This window comes from Tympanuchus pallidicinctus, unplaced genomic scaffold, assembly GCF_026119805.1.
Source record: "Tympanuchus pallidicinctus isolate F22 unplaced genomic scaffold, pur_lepc_1.0 scaffold6, whole genome shotgun sequence".
Lineage (NCBI taxonomy): Eukaryota > Metazoa > Chordata > Aves > Galliformes > Phasianidae > Tympanuchus > Tympanuchus pallidicinctus.
The window spans coordinates 11,564,194-11,580,828 of record NW_026294780.1 but is presented as its reverse complement, the minus strand read 5'-3'; the positions used below and the strand labels follow the sequence as shown (position 1 = coordinate 11,580,828).

Genomic DNA, 16,635 nt, shown 5'->3' with positions numbered 1-16,635 from the left:
AGTTCAGATGAGATAATCAGTAGTGTTCTCCTTTGGGAGATCAACCTCATTAACAACTCTAAACTCTTTACAAGCAACATCATGGCTTCAAGCTGTGGCAGGGGAGATTTAGGCTGGACATTAGGAAATATACTTCTCTGACAGAGTGGTCAGGCACTGGAATGGGCTGCCCAGGAAGGTGGTGGAGTCACCGACCCTGGATTTGGGACATTTGGATTTTGTGTTGAGGAATATGGTTTAGTGAGAACTATTGGTGATCGGTGGGTGGTTGGACTGGATGATCTTGTAGGTCTTTTCCAACCTTGGTGTTTCCGTGATTCTGTGATTCTGTGATTCTGTGATTCTGTGATTATTATCTTCTAAATCTTTACATCTTTTCATCTTGTAGTGACTGCTTGGGACTGAAGGACGGATGTGCCCTACTTGTATAAGCGTTCATCTGAGCTAGTCTTCTGTTGCTTTCAGTGGATATAATACATATTCTGGGGTGCAATTCATTCTGACTTATTTAAGGTATTTACTGCAGGGTGAGATGAATTTCACTTCACAAGTGAGATTCTTCATTACTAACTACAAAGGGAATTCAGAAAAACAGCTCAGATGTAGATGTATGTTTTGCAGCTATTCTAACTAATATAGTTATTTAAGCAAGAGTAGAAATCTGCTATAGACTCAAACACTTAAATTTAGGCATCTACGGTGTAGATTTCCACATGTGACTTAGATTCTCATTATAACAACAGAGGTCTAGTTAGTGTAATTGGTGGAGTCTGAAGAACTATTCAGATGATCAGATGCCTGCATCAGAATGAAATGCATCCTTTAAACTCTTCTAACTGGATCTCTGTCTTGACTTAAAGTAGATGTTGAACTTATAGATGACTATAATTAGGTAAAATGAACCTCCATCCTAAATCAAAGCAAAATATCAACAACTTTTTCCACATTGTTGGCAAATGAAGACACCATCACTTCAGCTTATTGCAACGTTGGCTCAGTTAATGGAATTGCCTCTACTAAAACCTTAAATTTATGTCATCTTTATGAATTTGGAATTATTTGCAGTATAAAAATCTTAAGAATATCAGCTTAGATGTGCACAGAATACAATGATATCACTTTCATTGACTTCTGAGAACTAATGCAACACAATTTGAGAATGCTACATGACAACCACTTGTCTTCCTGGAAACAGCATCTCAACCAAATGCTACCAACATGAGACTGAAACATTGTTTGTTTATTTTTATTTTTATTTTTATTTTTATTTTTATTTTTATTTTTATTTTTATTTTTATTTTTTCTGTTAGAAGAAAAAAAACGGTCTTCAAATCATGCACCACTTTCCCCTCTTGTGTGAAGTAAAAGAAACAAACTTTCCTCTAAGGAAAACATATTAAACCCTAATGCTATTTAACCCAATTTCCCCTATTGCACACACACAAAAATGCTATTGCCACCCACGCCTCTGGAGAATATTTTACAAAAGATGTCCTGTCTTAAAACTAAGAGCATTTTAATTTTTTTTTTTTGTTTTGTTTTCTGTTTTGTTCTTGATTTCTTTGCTTATGTTTGGCTTGATCTGGCCATGATTTCCAAGATGGAAATCTAGTTGGCTAAAGAAGATACATTTCCAGAGAAATGCATCAATGTATCTTTTCCTTTGCACACAAGATCTTTAAAACAACCAGTAAAAATGTTACAACCTCTCTCTTGTATCATATGCAAGATTTCAGATGCATATTTATTTATTTTTCCGAAACACGATACCCAACTGAGGCTAAAAATTGCAATCCTCTTAGTACGTGTTCCTTCCCTAAAGTTTTCCCCTGTCCTGACTTCTTTAAGTGGGCCATATTTTTTTGTCTTATCCTGCTAGATTTCACAGGCCACTGCTAACATTCTTTTCATGAGAAAATGGTTTACCTCTGGGCTTCTCTGCTTCAGTCTTTGGAAGAGGTGTTTTCAGACCAGAAAATTCGTATTGCTCAAAGCAGAAAGCTGCCACTTGGCTGTGTAATCTCTACATCTTCTTTGGTGGCAGTGGGAAGGGGTGGGCTATTGTGTGGGGTGTACCTGTGTGCTCAGCAGTCAGCCCCAGCTTTATCTGCACTAATGCTGTTGTTCTGGAGAGGCAAAAGTTCAAAAAGTTATCACAATACCTTCACAATGAGTCTTTTGTAAACTGAAAATAGCATGTACACACCAGAGGATAGTAAGGATACTGTATGCTTTAGAACAGCTGGTGAGACTTACTCTACCTATAAGAATTTTGCTGGTTTTAGCAGCATTCCAGGACCATATAATTCCTCAGAAACATAAGCTTAAGAATGGACACATAGAAAAATAGGGTGGTGTTTTATAAATAGAGTGGGTTTAGAGTTTGTCTTCAGCTGACATTGTACATCCTTGCTTTTACTACATACTGCTCACAAAACCTGAATAACATTTCAGCTATAAATTTTTGATGGACTCTGAACTACTTGATTTTGGACATAGTCTACTTTGTTTTGAATCTGTTCTAGCTCTTTTGAAATCAATGGCAAAATTCCTACTAAAATAGATGATGCATGTTCATATGAAGAGGAAGTTGTATAAGCATTCTACATTCATTCTATATTGTAAAATGTCACTTAAGTATTCTCTATTTCATCACTTGAAGCAATTTTCTTCACAAATCTGGAAAAATTCCTCCTCATAAGTTAAAAATAAAACTGGTGTGAATTGTACTTTTCTAAAGAAAAGAGAAAAGTTAAAAAGCATCCCCTTACAAGGGTGTATGTGCGTGCTTGTTTGTATCTTGGAAAGGACTTTATTTTTATGCCTCCTTTATCTCAGCAAACTGTCCAGCGTGGGATGAAAACATTGTCATATGCACATAAGACGTAAGGAAAATGCATCCAACTGGCCTGCGTTTTCTCATCTGTTACAGATTTAAGATCTTTAGCTCCACAACATTTCAAATTCCTAAAAATCTGAAAACCAGAGAGCAAGAACTGTGCACAGAAGAAAATCTCTTTTCATCACATTGGGATTATTTTTCTATCCCAGGTGTTTGAGCCTGGGCTTTCTCTTAGTCTAATTGATAACTGGTGGGCTCCTCCCCTTATCCTGCTGACTTTTGTGCCTTCCCTTCCCGGGTGACTACTGTTTCACTTTTCTACCTCATTCACTTATGGTTGACCTGGAGCTCCCGGGTTAAGCTTCCCCACTGGTATTCAACCTTGGACCTTATTATTGTTCTACTCGTCTGACCCCCGATACAGTAAATTCTAACAAGGTGATCTGAAAAAAATCACTCATTTTTTTCTGTGTGGTTTCATGGCTTGTCTTTTTACCGCTCTTGGCTGATGTTCTTTTCTCCACTGCAGACCACCAAGTGCTCTGCTTTAGTTTGTCAATTTATAGTGCTGTCATGGTTTCAAATGCTGTGACCATTGTGTAGAATATACTCTCCTGACCTCTGAGGCAACTTTCTGTATTTCAATTGTTAACTCATTAGGGTTTGGAAGAACAGCTGAAAAGAGAATGGCATTTTTCCCACAATTGCTTCCAATGAGCTGCTTGAAAAGTCATTGCTATCCAGGATTAAGAGAAATGAAGAGGATGCAGCTAAAAATTAGATCCACTTATTTTGCATCCTTGATCAAAAGAAACAAACAAAAACCCTCAATTCAGAAGGACACTGATGCCTTCCTTTTTCAATTTGCTGCCAGGACTCAAGAGAGAAAACATTACTAAGGCTAGCAACAAAAATATAAACTGATTTGTGTAATTCAAACTAAAGTATGCAAAAAATCTAGACAAAATATATTCTTTAACATAATTTTTGTCTTTCAATATGCTTACTGTCCACTGGCAAAATTTTTTTTGCAATGGTCTTTTGTCTTTGGATCCTGGACCTGGACCTGACTTTTCCCACTCAAATTTTTCTTATAAATTCTGTTTCAAATTGGAAAGAGGGAGGACGTGTAATAGAGAAGTGAATGGTGGGTATCACAAGATTTTATCCTGAAGCCACATACCTCTTTATAGGATAACAGGGCAACTTAACCAAGTTTATTAAAAAAAAAAAAAAAAAATTCTCCTTGACTTCCTTCTTTTCGACTTAAGTAGAGAAATCATCTTTGTTCACTGACCAAATAAAGAGAGGTCCTTCTATCATTTAGGGATAGATTTACAGCATTAGTAAGGAGTTCATAACTTTCATACTTTGAATTTTCTGATTACTGCACGGTGTCTTATTTCTGAAGTTTCTCCCCTTAATGAAGACTGAATGACAAGTTTCTGAATAGCAAAAAAAGCTGTCCTATAATTTTGACATGCAAAATAATTTAGTGTGGCTTAGAATAGTTGTAAACCTACAAGTTCTAGTTAAATGTGCATTTTTTTTTTAAAAAAGCATCTTGTATAATTTTTCTATGTTTGTCCAGTGTCACCAGTGTTTAGCTTTGACACATTTTTTTTTTTTTAAACATCAAAAGGAAAAAAATAATATTTTCAATCTCATAGGAAATACACTGAGCTTGTAAGAAAATACTTTGTTTTGAGAGAATACTTACCACAGTGTTCTCCCAGGTAATGCTAAACTGAAATATCTAAATGTATCCTTTGTTTTTGTGTCTAAGATAAGTAATAACAACTTACTACTTCTATAGGAACTCATCTTCAAGAGTTTCTGAGTACTTTGTAAACACTGATTTAAATGCTATGCTTTCTCTTAAGAAGAGAGTGACTTGAGTATATCTCTAATAATTTAAACAAGCACAATATGGTAATGACATTTTTCCTCTTGATGCATGTAATACTCTTTTGAAAGATGGGTAAACTGAGGCATGGACCAACCATTGCCTTATCCAAAGCCAGTACAAATGATTTAAATGGTATCTGGTATTTTTTCTTCTGCCCTCTAAATTACTTAACTCTTCAATTGTTTTTGATAATTTGTCATTTAACAGTTTTGTTAAGTAAAAGTCCATCAACTAGAAAAACTTTCTTTTAAGATCTGTCTATAAGTGATATTAACTTAACATTTAAGTAAATTTAAAAAAAAAATAGAAGTCAGTAACTATTTTAACAGAATTAAAATGATAGTGTGAAGTGGAAAGAGTAAAATTGCGGAGTCTTGATCTTACCTAAAAACAGTGGATGAATTTGATTGATTATCTATATCAAACACTGTTAGAATGTTTGCCTTAATAAAAAAGTAAAGCCCACACTATATAGCTTGAATAATACATTTTTCTAATATAATATTATTGCTGCCAGATTTTCCAAAGGTGCAGAATATTTCTTTTCTGAAGAAGTAAGGAGCTCTCAAATCACATTGTTCCACTTAAAAATACATACATTTGCACAGAATCAGAAAGTAATTTATATTAGTGGTAGTATATGTAATTGTTAAAAAAAAAAAAAAAAAAAAGAAGAAAGAAAAAAGTCCACCCAAAAACTTAGCTAATTTTATTGCTGTTCTTCTTCTAAATCATTGTTTTTAACAGTTGGTTTGTCATTACTACTGTCTGTACTTCAACAAAACTTTATAACCTTGGAAGTTTTTGCTTCATTTTGTTTTGCTTGTTTGCTTTGTTCCTAACAGTTTTTGTAGTGCACTGTTTGTATTTTAAAAGTTTATGTGGATTACTTTCTCAGTGCTTTGAATCTCCGTTAAATTCTTGTCTCTTATGGTACTGGCATAGTAAAACTCTGCTTGATCTGGACCGAAACGTATTTTGATTGTAAATAGAAAGTCTTCTTTTATGAGGATGTTCACTTCACATCTTGAGCAGTGTAATTTTTATACAGGTCTCAGCAATCAATAAAAAAGCCACAGGAGGAATGATTTATCTTGTTGGTTACAGAGACTGTCACCGAGAGAAATTGTAAAAGATCAATTTACACAATCTAGTGTGAGAATGTTATTGATATAACATGGCTGATCAGTTTCTGGTAGTCTATGGGCAGATGCCGAGGAGAGAGCCCTGCCCTCCGTTAGGGCCACTCACCAAGATCTTAATAGACTCACTGGTCCATAAAATGGACACGAAGCCAATGGATAGCAAGATGCTGCGTGCTCATGGTATGCTGGCTGGCCTGCAGGAAAATGGATTGGCTGAGCTCCGATTAGTTAGTTAAGCAGTGTCATGCATCCTCCTCTTCTTTTTTTTTTTTTCTTCTCTCTTTTTTTTTCCTCCTGCTGTGAGAACTGTTCACTTGGAGACTCACTGCTTTAATTACAAAGGGCCCTTTTAACTACAGGTCACAGGAGTTGGCTCACTTGACAGGAAATAAGGAAACAAGCTACCTTCCTGGAAAAAAAAAAATTAAACTTCCACTCCTCAAATTAGTTAAATGAAGCTTATCAGCACTTGTTAGTTGATCCTTTGACAGTCTGTTAATTGCAGCTGCTACATTAAGTTATGTTATAACCAGCAGGACATATGATTAAAAAATAAATAAATCTACGATATGCCACATGGCATGTGTTGGTGGAGAAAACAAAGTAAGAACGTTGTTAATCTTTTGCTTAAAATATCGCAGCACAAAAGACATTTACAAGCCATTTTTTCTCTTTATTCTGTGGAATTAAATTGTATTATAACTGAAGGTGCTTCTTTGGATCACAAAACAGCTTCTCTATAAAATGAGGTTACAAAGGTTCACATTGTATCTTTTTAAGAAGATGCAACATAGGCTACTCTGGAAATGTAAGCAGTCTGTACCAATGATGTTCATATGAACAACTTTAGACATGCTGTTCTTTACATGTATTCTTCATTGTGTTATTTTATTTACTGACAGCAATTTCTCACTGTTACTACTGGAGGGAAAGAAAAGAACATTAGCAGCATTAAGAAACCCCACAGCAGTTGTTTCTTACTTGTAGGAAGTGACTCTACTGTAAAACTACTAGCAAAATAAAGGATCCAAAGGCACATCAAGGGGAAAAAACTGTTTTCATGTGTTTAACCTGTTAATTATAGTAATCTACACTATAGTATAAGTATTGTAACCTGGAATGGGAAATGGGTGTTTGAAAGAATGAGCTGACTAAGACAAAAATGATTAAATCTACACTTGAATGGACGATTTTCATATGTAATTTGAGCTACAAATTCTGAAGTTGTTTCATTTTCACATTTCCATACTCATTGGCACGTATCAAAGTGAAAGACCAGCTGAAATGAATGTTTTCTTACCTTCACCTACTGGAGCGTTTTAAATACTTCTCAAAGTCTGAAGGACATGTTCATCTGATCCCATAATACGTGTTTTAAAGAGGTGTTTCTTGCTTAATATGAAGGCAGGTTATGAAAGTTTGAACATCCCAACTATATTGCTTCTTTCATCTACAGAAGAATGCATATAAATGCAATGTTACTTACATACTCCTGCATATTCGAAGTTCCTATTAATTATCATAGTCTTTCCACATAATAAGACTACTCAACGGACCTCTCACCACATTCATAATATGTGTACTAAGCAGACAAATGTGCCACATGAACCCCTCCAGATCCTTCAGGTCTGAAAGTCAAATTCTTTGTTCTGAAAATGGAAGTAGTGCAGATGTTGTCCCTCTTCCAGTATCATCCTGCACTCAGAATAGTAAAGAAATTAAAGCTACAGAAATATACCTTGACCAGATCTTGTGAGTCCCAAACAAAAGGGTGGGTGGTGAGAAAAGATGGAAGTGTCCAAATGGAGATGACAAGAAATAGAAGGAACAGAGATTAGGGAAAAAGGAAGCGAAAAGAAAACTTCTCAGTGTTTTCTTCATATGCTGAAATGTCTTGATTTGATGCTACACATACATGCTAGCAACCTTCCAAGGACACAGACTTCTGGAGTGAGAATACTAGTCTGGTTCAGCTCTGAGGTTTGCTCCTTTCTACCCTCCATAAGGCGAAATTTCCATGTCTGGGGATGAATAATGATGCAAGCATGGTCACAGCACCTGCTGAGCTTTACCAGACCTCCCCTCTTACTCATCTTTGACCAGGTTCCAAGTCAAACTTTGGTCACAAATAGATGTTTACTAATTTTTCAAGTGGGGGTGTTTAAAGGAAGAGTAACTTTCTCTTTGCAGCTGCCAGGCCATTCACTGCCTGAGGCAGACATCAGTCACTAAACATCCATGCTCCTCCTCTGCCCTTTTCATGACTGGATCTTCCAGCCACTCAGTAGTACAGCCTTTTCCTGTATCACATACAAGGGTGCTACCCGTGGAGAATGAGCCTAGACTCTTTGCCACCCAGCTGCCTCTGACACAACGACATTCTCCCTTTCTGCTTGAATTCCCTTCTCATTTTCTTTCTCTTCTTTCAGGGCTGCTACCAGATGTGCACCATATTCCCTGTCTCAAAGCTAGAAAATTCCAATGATTATTCCCAAATTAAAGGCTACTCAAATTGCGAGTTGTGAGGAAGCTCCTCATGAGGATTTGCACTGATTCACTGTAGGGGCAGCTGGTCACAACATGCCATATTCAGGCCATTAAAGCCTTTCTATTATGGAAAATCCCTCTGACCTTTTGTTTTGAGAATCTCTCACATTTCTGTTGTTTGTAGAAGGCATTTGATATTCATTATAGGAAATCCCCTTGGGCTACGGAATTGTCCTCTGTCCCATGAAATTCCACTTAGGATGCAAAGTAACAAAAACTGCCATTAGACTTCTCTTGTTTGTATCTCTTGGGTGAACATCAGTGGGTTCCAGGCTCCAGGTCAGGCTCGCTATGGTATGGCCAGGACCAAGAGACACAATGGTGCCCTGGGTCAACTGAAGACATGGAAATGAAAAGGTGGGTAAAGAAGAGCACAAGTAGGACCTTACTGCACTTAAGCTCTTGCATTATATAAATTCTTAAGCGACCATCTTCAATCTCCAAACTATCTCCCTGAAGTCTTTCTTTAGCTTGGGGAGTAGGAATGAGGCAAGCTCAGTTAATATGTGTGTTTTTACAGCTAAAGTTCTCAGTAACTCTTGCAGTACCAATGTGTCCTGCATTGCAGAACAAGCAACTAAGATAGCAGAAATACAGAAAAGAAGAGTGCTAAAATAATGTGCAACAAAGTCAACATTAAATCAGCTTTTCTAACACTGCAGTAGATAGTACTTGAGAGTTAGGAGATGCCTCTGAACTCTGATTCACTTGCCTTAATGTTAACACACTGTGGTGCAAATGTACGTTACATGCGGTCATGCTGCATTTTCCCACTGGCTGTCTACATCAGTACTGTAAGTAGATGTATCAGGAGAAGAGCAAGTTAGCACGTAGAATTAAAATGTTGATATTTTAGACCTAAATGCTTGATTTTACAGTCCAAGCAATATCTTTAACTGAAGAGTTTTGAGCATGAATGATCATAAGCTGTTGTATTCAGAAACAACATGTTATCTACTGAAGTCAATCTCGATTCATGAGTATAATTCTTTGGTTAAATAAATTGTACAGTTTAAGAATTTCAAATAACTACATAGAACCTGTGATTGTGACAATCCTTACTTTTAGTGTGGCTTGTGAACCCAGTCACTGAAGGTATTCTGCACTCATTTTATTACTTGCACACAGAGATCCTGCTGAGGACTTTATGGAAGGAGCTGGAACATTCATATTCATTGTGTAAGTATGGACCCACAATGCTTGCTGTGCTCAAGCATCAATTTTATCTGGGTCTCAGAGTCACCTGATTCTTGAGAAGACCACACACATAGAATCATAGTCAATAGAACCATAGTTAGCTTTGATCTAAGAATTTTGTAGCAAGAGATGGATGAGGAATAAATTTTTATTTTAGAAGCATCTCATGCTATGGATGTATACCAATTCAGAAAGAAATTGTATTTTGCTTTTGGAATTCCTCACAACTTAAAAATTTTGGAGTTTTTTAAACCTTTACAGGGCCTTCTGAAATGAAGTATGCTCTTAGGAACTTAGCTGATGAGTAAAGTTGAGGTGAGGTGATTCCTTCTAGCTTCACTTCAGCTCACTCCTGAATAGCAGCAGTTCAAAGTCTCACGCACATACCTTTAAACATTTTTAACCTAATGTAGAAATTTTTACCTCAATGCAGTACAAAGCTCCTTGTCTCTATACTTGAACAAATAGACAAGGCTCTCCAGTCCTTTGTTTTGGTAGCTTTCTAGGGATGTTACTGGTAATACAAAAATGTGAATTGAGTTTTTAATGATTAGATGCATTTTGAAAGATTTCCAGCTGAGATGGTCTTCTGCAGCATGGAGAGGCACTGAGCACTGCACCACGCCTTGCAGTAACATGCCTCCTCCTCCTTGCTATTTGCTTCCAGCAGTGAGAGGGCTAAAGATGTACTGCAAAGCCCCAGCCACTCCGACACTCAGCAGCACATGTCAGCATGGCATTTGATGTATAAACTGAGGCTCTGGTGATTACCCCAACTCTTACTGCCAATTAAAAAGACAAACAGCCAGAGACACTGGCACTAGGGCAGAGGCTCAGAAGCCATGCTGCTCAGAGGATGGCTCAGCCTCTCTGTGGATATAAACAGGGCAGAAATCAATTTTACTAATTGCAGTGGATACCATGAGATCTGTATCACCACTCTTTTGGAAATAAAATGCCGGTAATGAAACCAGCTGAAATGAAGATGTTACCAACTTCTGACACTTATGAATAACACACACATGAACAGCAGCGTCTCAGATGGAATTTAGGATGTTGGTCAGTAACTACTGTTGAAATCTTCTGCTCTCTTTAATTCCCCATACAATTCCAATGGCAAAAGCAATTGCCAAAGTGAATTCACATTCTTACGCATTACGTTCACATGCTTTTGTGTGTTACTTCTGTTGTATGTTATTGCTGGTGGAGCTGCATGAGATTTACTTAACTGAAGGTAAGCTTGTCTGTGGTGTTCACTTTAATACAAAATGCATTATATCCCAGAATTGTATTTTGTCTTCCAGCAAGGAGCCCAAGTCAATAACTTGTAGAAGACTGCATTTGTGTTACCTCAGAACACACAGTAGCATCCTTCTGAGTCATCTTTATGGACTTACATTTCACCAGAAATATGAACATTCAAGGTCGCTGATGACATATGGTATATATGGTCTTGGTGTTGATGAGGCCACTCTCTGTTGTAATGTTCTACTGGTATTGCAGATAAAATGTCATGACATTCTTGTCCTCACACTTCTTTTTCTTCCAGTTTATACACTTTTTAAAAAAATAACACAGGTCTTATCTTTCATTGTCTAAGTTAATATTTATCTTTCATTCAGAGAGCTTGTCAGAATTTGACACTAACTTTTACGCCCTTCTGATCAAAAAGTTCTACCCTAGAAAACGTAGTTATTTTGGCTGGATTGTTGGGGTTTGAGCTGTTTTTGGTATTAAATTCATTTCTCTCTAGAAAGTATCTTTTCTAACACTCCTGGCTGTACACAGCCAGAGCTTACAAGGTGCACCAAAACTGAAATATCAAAGAGAACTGTTGAAATGAGATGCTTGTGAAATGTGTGGAATTATCTGCTATTAACCCATTTGGAATCCTGTGATGAGCAAACTGTGATTTTCAATGTGTCATTACATTGTTGCATCAATGGGTTGTTCAACAGTTCAGTTTAGAAAATAGTCAAGAAATAATCATTATAAGAGGTAATCCTTCCCATTTGGTTCAAATAAATCTGTTCCAACATTAAGCAGACGTGATCATGGATCTCATGAGGTTTCAGTGCTTTGTTTGCATTTACTTGACAGTATTTACTGCTGATTTTGTTGTCAGGTGTTTTATTTTTATAAGGCATCTTGAAGTCTGCTTTCTAATTATGTAGAGAAGCATGAGGGATAATGGCTACCATTTCTGATTTTCATGCTTTCAGCCATACAATGTTGTTCTTCCTAAAGAATCTAAGTAAGATGGTTGTTTTGCTATTATGTATGATACTACAATATTTTTATGCTCTGGATGATTCTAACTATTCTGGTGGTTACTCAACTGGAATCATTCCCTTCTAGTGATTAAAAGGTAGATCTATTTTGAGGTTTTCATTCACAGTTTTTAGATTTACTGTGGAAAATGATTAACAGTATTCTGGAATTACCTTTGTATTGTGTCTTCTTTTGCTGTTCAACAGACAGACGGTCTTGAAAACCTGCCTGGTAGAAGAACCTCCTTATCAAGCATGTTAAATATGTAAATGTACTCAACAATTCCATTCTTAACCATATAGTTATTTTTTCCTCTATTTTTCCACTGTTCTGAAAAGAATTCTGTGACTCCATTTCCAAAAGTCACAATGGCTCAGCACTCTCTATTTGAGCTTGATTGGCTTTTGCTCCAATGCTTGTTTAGTAAGAACTGCTTGTTGATAAAAACAATTACAAGACTCTCTTTTTTCCCAGCTGAACATAGTTCCACTATTTTGTGACTGAAATTTTTGCTATTGGGCAATCAGTTTGCAGAAGCTTGTACTTGTATTTTAGGTTCTCAACTTACAATATTTCAGTATTGATTATGAGGTGATTTGTCTTCTAGTTAATCAGTTCTAGTAACTGCAATGATTCTATTTTGCACATACTGGCTTCTTCCTCTGTAACTGAGATAAGCATCCAATTGTTTTGGATAGAAGACTATATTTCAGGGTTCCATATGAAGAAAAGCATGTAGGGTCTTCTAGCAGGTGAATACATGATGGTGCATATGCATTGGAAGATACTGCTAGCAATCATTAAGGATGAGGAATTAGCTAGCAGTAGTTTGTGTTATGCTGTAGGTGGGAAGAATAAGTCTATTGAAGTATGAAAAAGGCAGTGGAATCAGCTCAGTTTGCAGCTGCCTATGTGCCAGAGGTGGGTGAAAGAGGAGGAAGAATAGTAATGGAGGAAGTACAACAAGAAGAAAGGCAGGAGTGGAGGCTAGAAAGGAGAGTAGAGTGTAATAAAGAAAAGAAAAAAAAAATACAAGGAAAGTAAAAGAGGAGGAGAAAAGGCAGTGCTTGTAGTGGGACTTCCTGTAGCTTCAGTCCATGTTCAAAGAAAGTGCACATAAGATGGCAACCAGTGTTTCTAGGAGACCAACTGAAGTCAACAAGGCAAAGTACACTGTTAGATGGAAGTGAATACTACTCTTCAACAATGAAAGCATGCCTATGTATCATGGTTATGAGTTTGTCTGAGAAGAAAGATGAAGAACAGCCTACTTCAATTTAGTGCAAACCAAACATTAGACATCAGACAAAGTATGTCAACAGGAATAAAAATGACGAAAAAAAAAAAGAGAAAAAAAAAAAGACACAAGAAATTTCCCATGCAAAATGTCACATCCTTCCAAGATATTCTTAAAGAAGAAAAACACTGAAGTATTTTGTTACCATTTTGAAAGCTGTCTACTCCTCATTCATTTCCTGTGTGAACAGTTAGAGCACAGTACATACAAAGCAGCCCAATTCACTCATCCTGTTCCAAACGGACGAAGTGACCATGAAGATACGTGCTAAGTGTGTTTATTTGGGAAGCTGAAACAGCGTGGCTGTAAAATCTTAGCCTAGCTTCCTGCATAGTCTCTTTCTTGCCCAAGAAGGCAATCCCCTCGCAACATAAATTACCAAGAGTTGGCCTCCCTGTGTGGGTGCTAATGGGGTGTAGGTGCAACTGTTTGAAGAACAGACTTAACATAATGAAAAAATGCAGGTGTTTGAATTGCTAAAGTACTCACAGAGGAGCTGCACCTGCCAAGAATAGGCATAGGTACATGAACACATAATTTGTGGCTGCACGAACGGATATCCAATAGAGACCCTTTTAATAATTTACCACTGAGTCTGTGCAATAGAGTGTCTTACACTGGGAATAGCGTCCAAGCATGAAACAGCAAAAAGAAACAATTTGCTGCTCAAGAAAGGCTCGTTTACTATGAAGACAACTTTGCTCTTACTGATTTGCTCCTGCTCACTATTTGCAGATTGTGTGTAAGGGGAGGTTGCCAGGTGAGTAGTCCAGGTTTCAAAAATTTAGCTAAGGACATCTGTAATTTTAAAAGAGTCTATTACATATTCACCATGAAATTCAGGAGCAGGGGTGCAATTTTTCCAGAGGCATCTACCTCCTCAGTGCTTCTCTGAGCTTACTGTGGTATTCCAGGCCATCACTTCTTGGCTTACTGACAACAGGGTAAAGAGGCTGTATCTTTGTAGAAGCTGTAAGAAAATACATAGATTTTATCTTCTGTGGTGCTGGTTCTAGTTCAGCTTAGGATGGGGGTGAAAGAGAATTGTTTTTCTTGAATGACAGCCATTCAGTATTTTAAATGAAGTGAATTTCTTAGTCTCAGATGAATGTATAGAGAAGGGAGTGCACCACAATGCCCTCAGGTTGTACTTCTTGGCAGTAATGCCTGAAGAGGTGTGGAACAGCAGCAACTCCACCAAACATGAGCACAGATCCTCATCTGTGGCTCAGGGCATAGAACAATCTGCAGTTTTGCCTGGAAATAGATGGTTTGTGCACAAACAGATATTCAGCTTTTGGGGGTTGTTGCTGTTTTTTTTTTTTTTTTTTAATTTTTACTTTTCCTTTTTTCATAGGTAGTAAGTATATTTATTTTCTGTCATCTATGTTCGCTTTCCTCTTGTGAAACAGCAGTGTAGCTGTTAGTTACATTTTGGCAGTCCCAATAGAATCAGCACCTTCATTCATAAGTGGTGATTACTGTCCTGGGGAAATGAGACCAACTTCAATTTGTGGACATTAAGATCTAGTAACAGTGACTGAAGCAAAGTTTAAGAACTGTGTTTTTGAAAATATGTGATAGAGGGTATCTTATTTTGAAATATGTGATAGAGGGTATCTTATTTTGCTCTTAGCTTTGAAAGCAGTGCAATGAAATTACTGCATTTGGAAACAAAAATTGCCTAATGATGTTTTTATCTCAAAATAAATCTTATGTTAATAAGGATCACTGGTACTGTCATTAGAAAGGCCAAAACATTCTAGCTTCCGCTGCTGAAAAGAAGAAAAAAATTAAAACAACAAGAGAATTTAAAGTTCTTTTTGGAAAGAAAAGAGAAGAAGGAGCAGGAGGAGGAGGGGGAGAAACAAAAGAGAAACTCTGTCTTTCAGTTCCAATAGTTCTTGATGTTTAAAATCTCTGAAGTTTTCTTATGTGTTATGAAAAGCTACAAATTTATCTTTTGCCATTTTCCCAAGGGAAGCTGACCCAAATCCACCAGCAGCAGTTGAAAAGGTTTTTCCAAGCTTTATCAAATGGCCCCAACAGAGACCAGCTTAAAATTAAAAGCTTCCCCTACCAGAGGGAATATATGTGACTTTAATAACTGAAATGTGTTTTTACTTTCTATTACAGGGGTCAAAAGGTTTCTAAACAAACCAAATTTATCAATTATTTAGAGCTGATTTCTTCTGAAGTGGTATTTCTAAGATATTATTTGGTGGATAAATTCAATGTTCTAAGGCCAGCAGCAGCATTTTATTCATAACAAATTTCTCCTAAACTGAATTTGCTGGGGCAACTTAATTTCCACTATCGTGTTTGCACTGTAGAAATATCAACTGAAGTGTTATAGGGCCTAACTAGTGGGCTTTTCAAAGAGAAATTCCATATAAGCATGCTTATTCAGCACCACCCTGCTTGCCATTTATTGCTTAAGAAATGAACTGGTTCACTGTGTCTGCAGTAGAATTCCTTCAGCTGCTGAAATATCCTTAAAAATCACAAGGCACCTTTAAAGTCAGGAAACAATATCTTAAACCACATTGTCACTCTCAGAGCAAAAGACAATAAGGTAACTGTCAGAAGTTTGGTTAAAGACATTTGAAAGTGAAAGACACACATGCATAGACGCACACATTTCCTTAGCTTTTTCTGAGAAATGAACACTTTGTTCAGGTTGTTGCGGAAGGGAATTAGCAGAAAATTTAGAAAGGGACCATTCTTAATACCTAATAGGGTCCACTGACCATGTAAATACTCTGTTTGTTATACATTAGCTAAACATACATTGGGTTTCTGCCTAAAGTCTGCCATTTGGTGCAAGCAGAAGACGTTACGGAACAGTTCATAAATTCATGTGGAGCCTTGTTAAATGAAACCAACCATCCAAGAGCTGACATTTTGCCATCTTTAAAATAGCTGCCTCTCTTGCAGTAAAACTTCAGGTTTATTTGTGCAAGCAAATGTGAAGTAGTAATGCAATCAAGGTGTTACGGAGATTTTTTTAGAGAGAAATAATCTGACTATTAATAAATAAAAATGTCTTGAATAGGTTCTCCTTATTTATACTTGAAAAAAAATCTTATTAAAAAGCTGTGTCAGGGAAGAGTGAAATTTCATTCTGGGACCAGTGAAAATGTTCTCTTTTTCTTAGCAATACATGCTTTCAGAAATAAGAATTATTACTGTAACTGAAGAACAAGCAGGTGAAAGCTATTCCTCTGTCTTCTGTCTCTCTTTCCCCTTGGGGGGAAAAAATTCTGCACAAGCACAAGGGATTGGCTGGAAGGACCAAAGTGAGCTGGATTTGATTGAGGCTGGGCTAGTGGGGTGATCGAGGACTCTTCCCTAGAGGATTGACTCTGCTTCTATTTCATCTCTGGCTAAAATTGCTGAAATTTTGAGATGGTTTTAAGAAGGCTGT

At 36.9% G+C, this 16,635-nt stretch overlaps 1 long non-coding RNA gene across 4 annotated transcripts in view; it reads right to left on the bottom strand.

The window, feature by feature from the left end:
- Positions 1 to 16,635, bottom strand: part of LOC128092184 (uncharacterized) — a 157,567-nt gene that overhangs the window by 33,594 nt on the left and 107,338 nt on the right. For all 4 annotated transcript variants that reach the window (XR_008211667.1, XR_008211668.1, XR_008211669.1 and 1 more), the window contains one exon: positions 7,197 to 7,346. This is a non-coding gene — a long non-coding RNA (uncharacterized LOC128092184). The remainder of the gene's footprint in view (positions 1 to 7,196; positions 7,347 to 16,635) is intronic.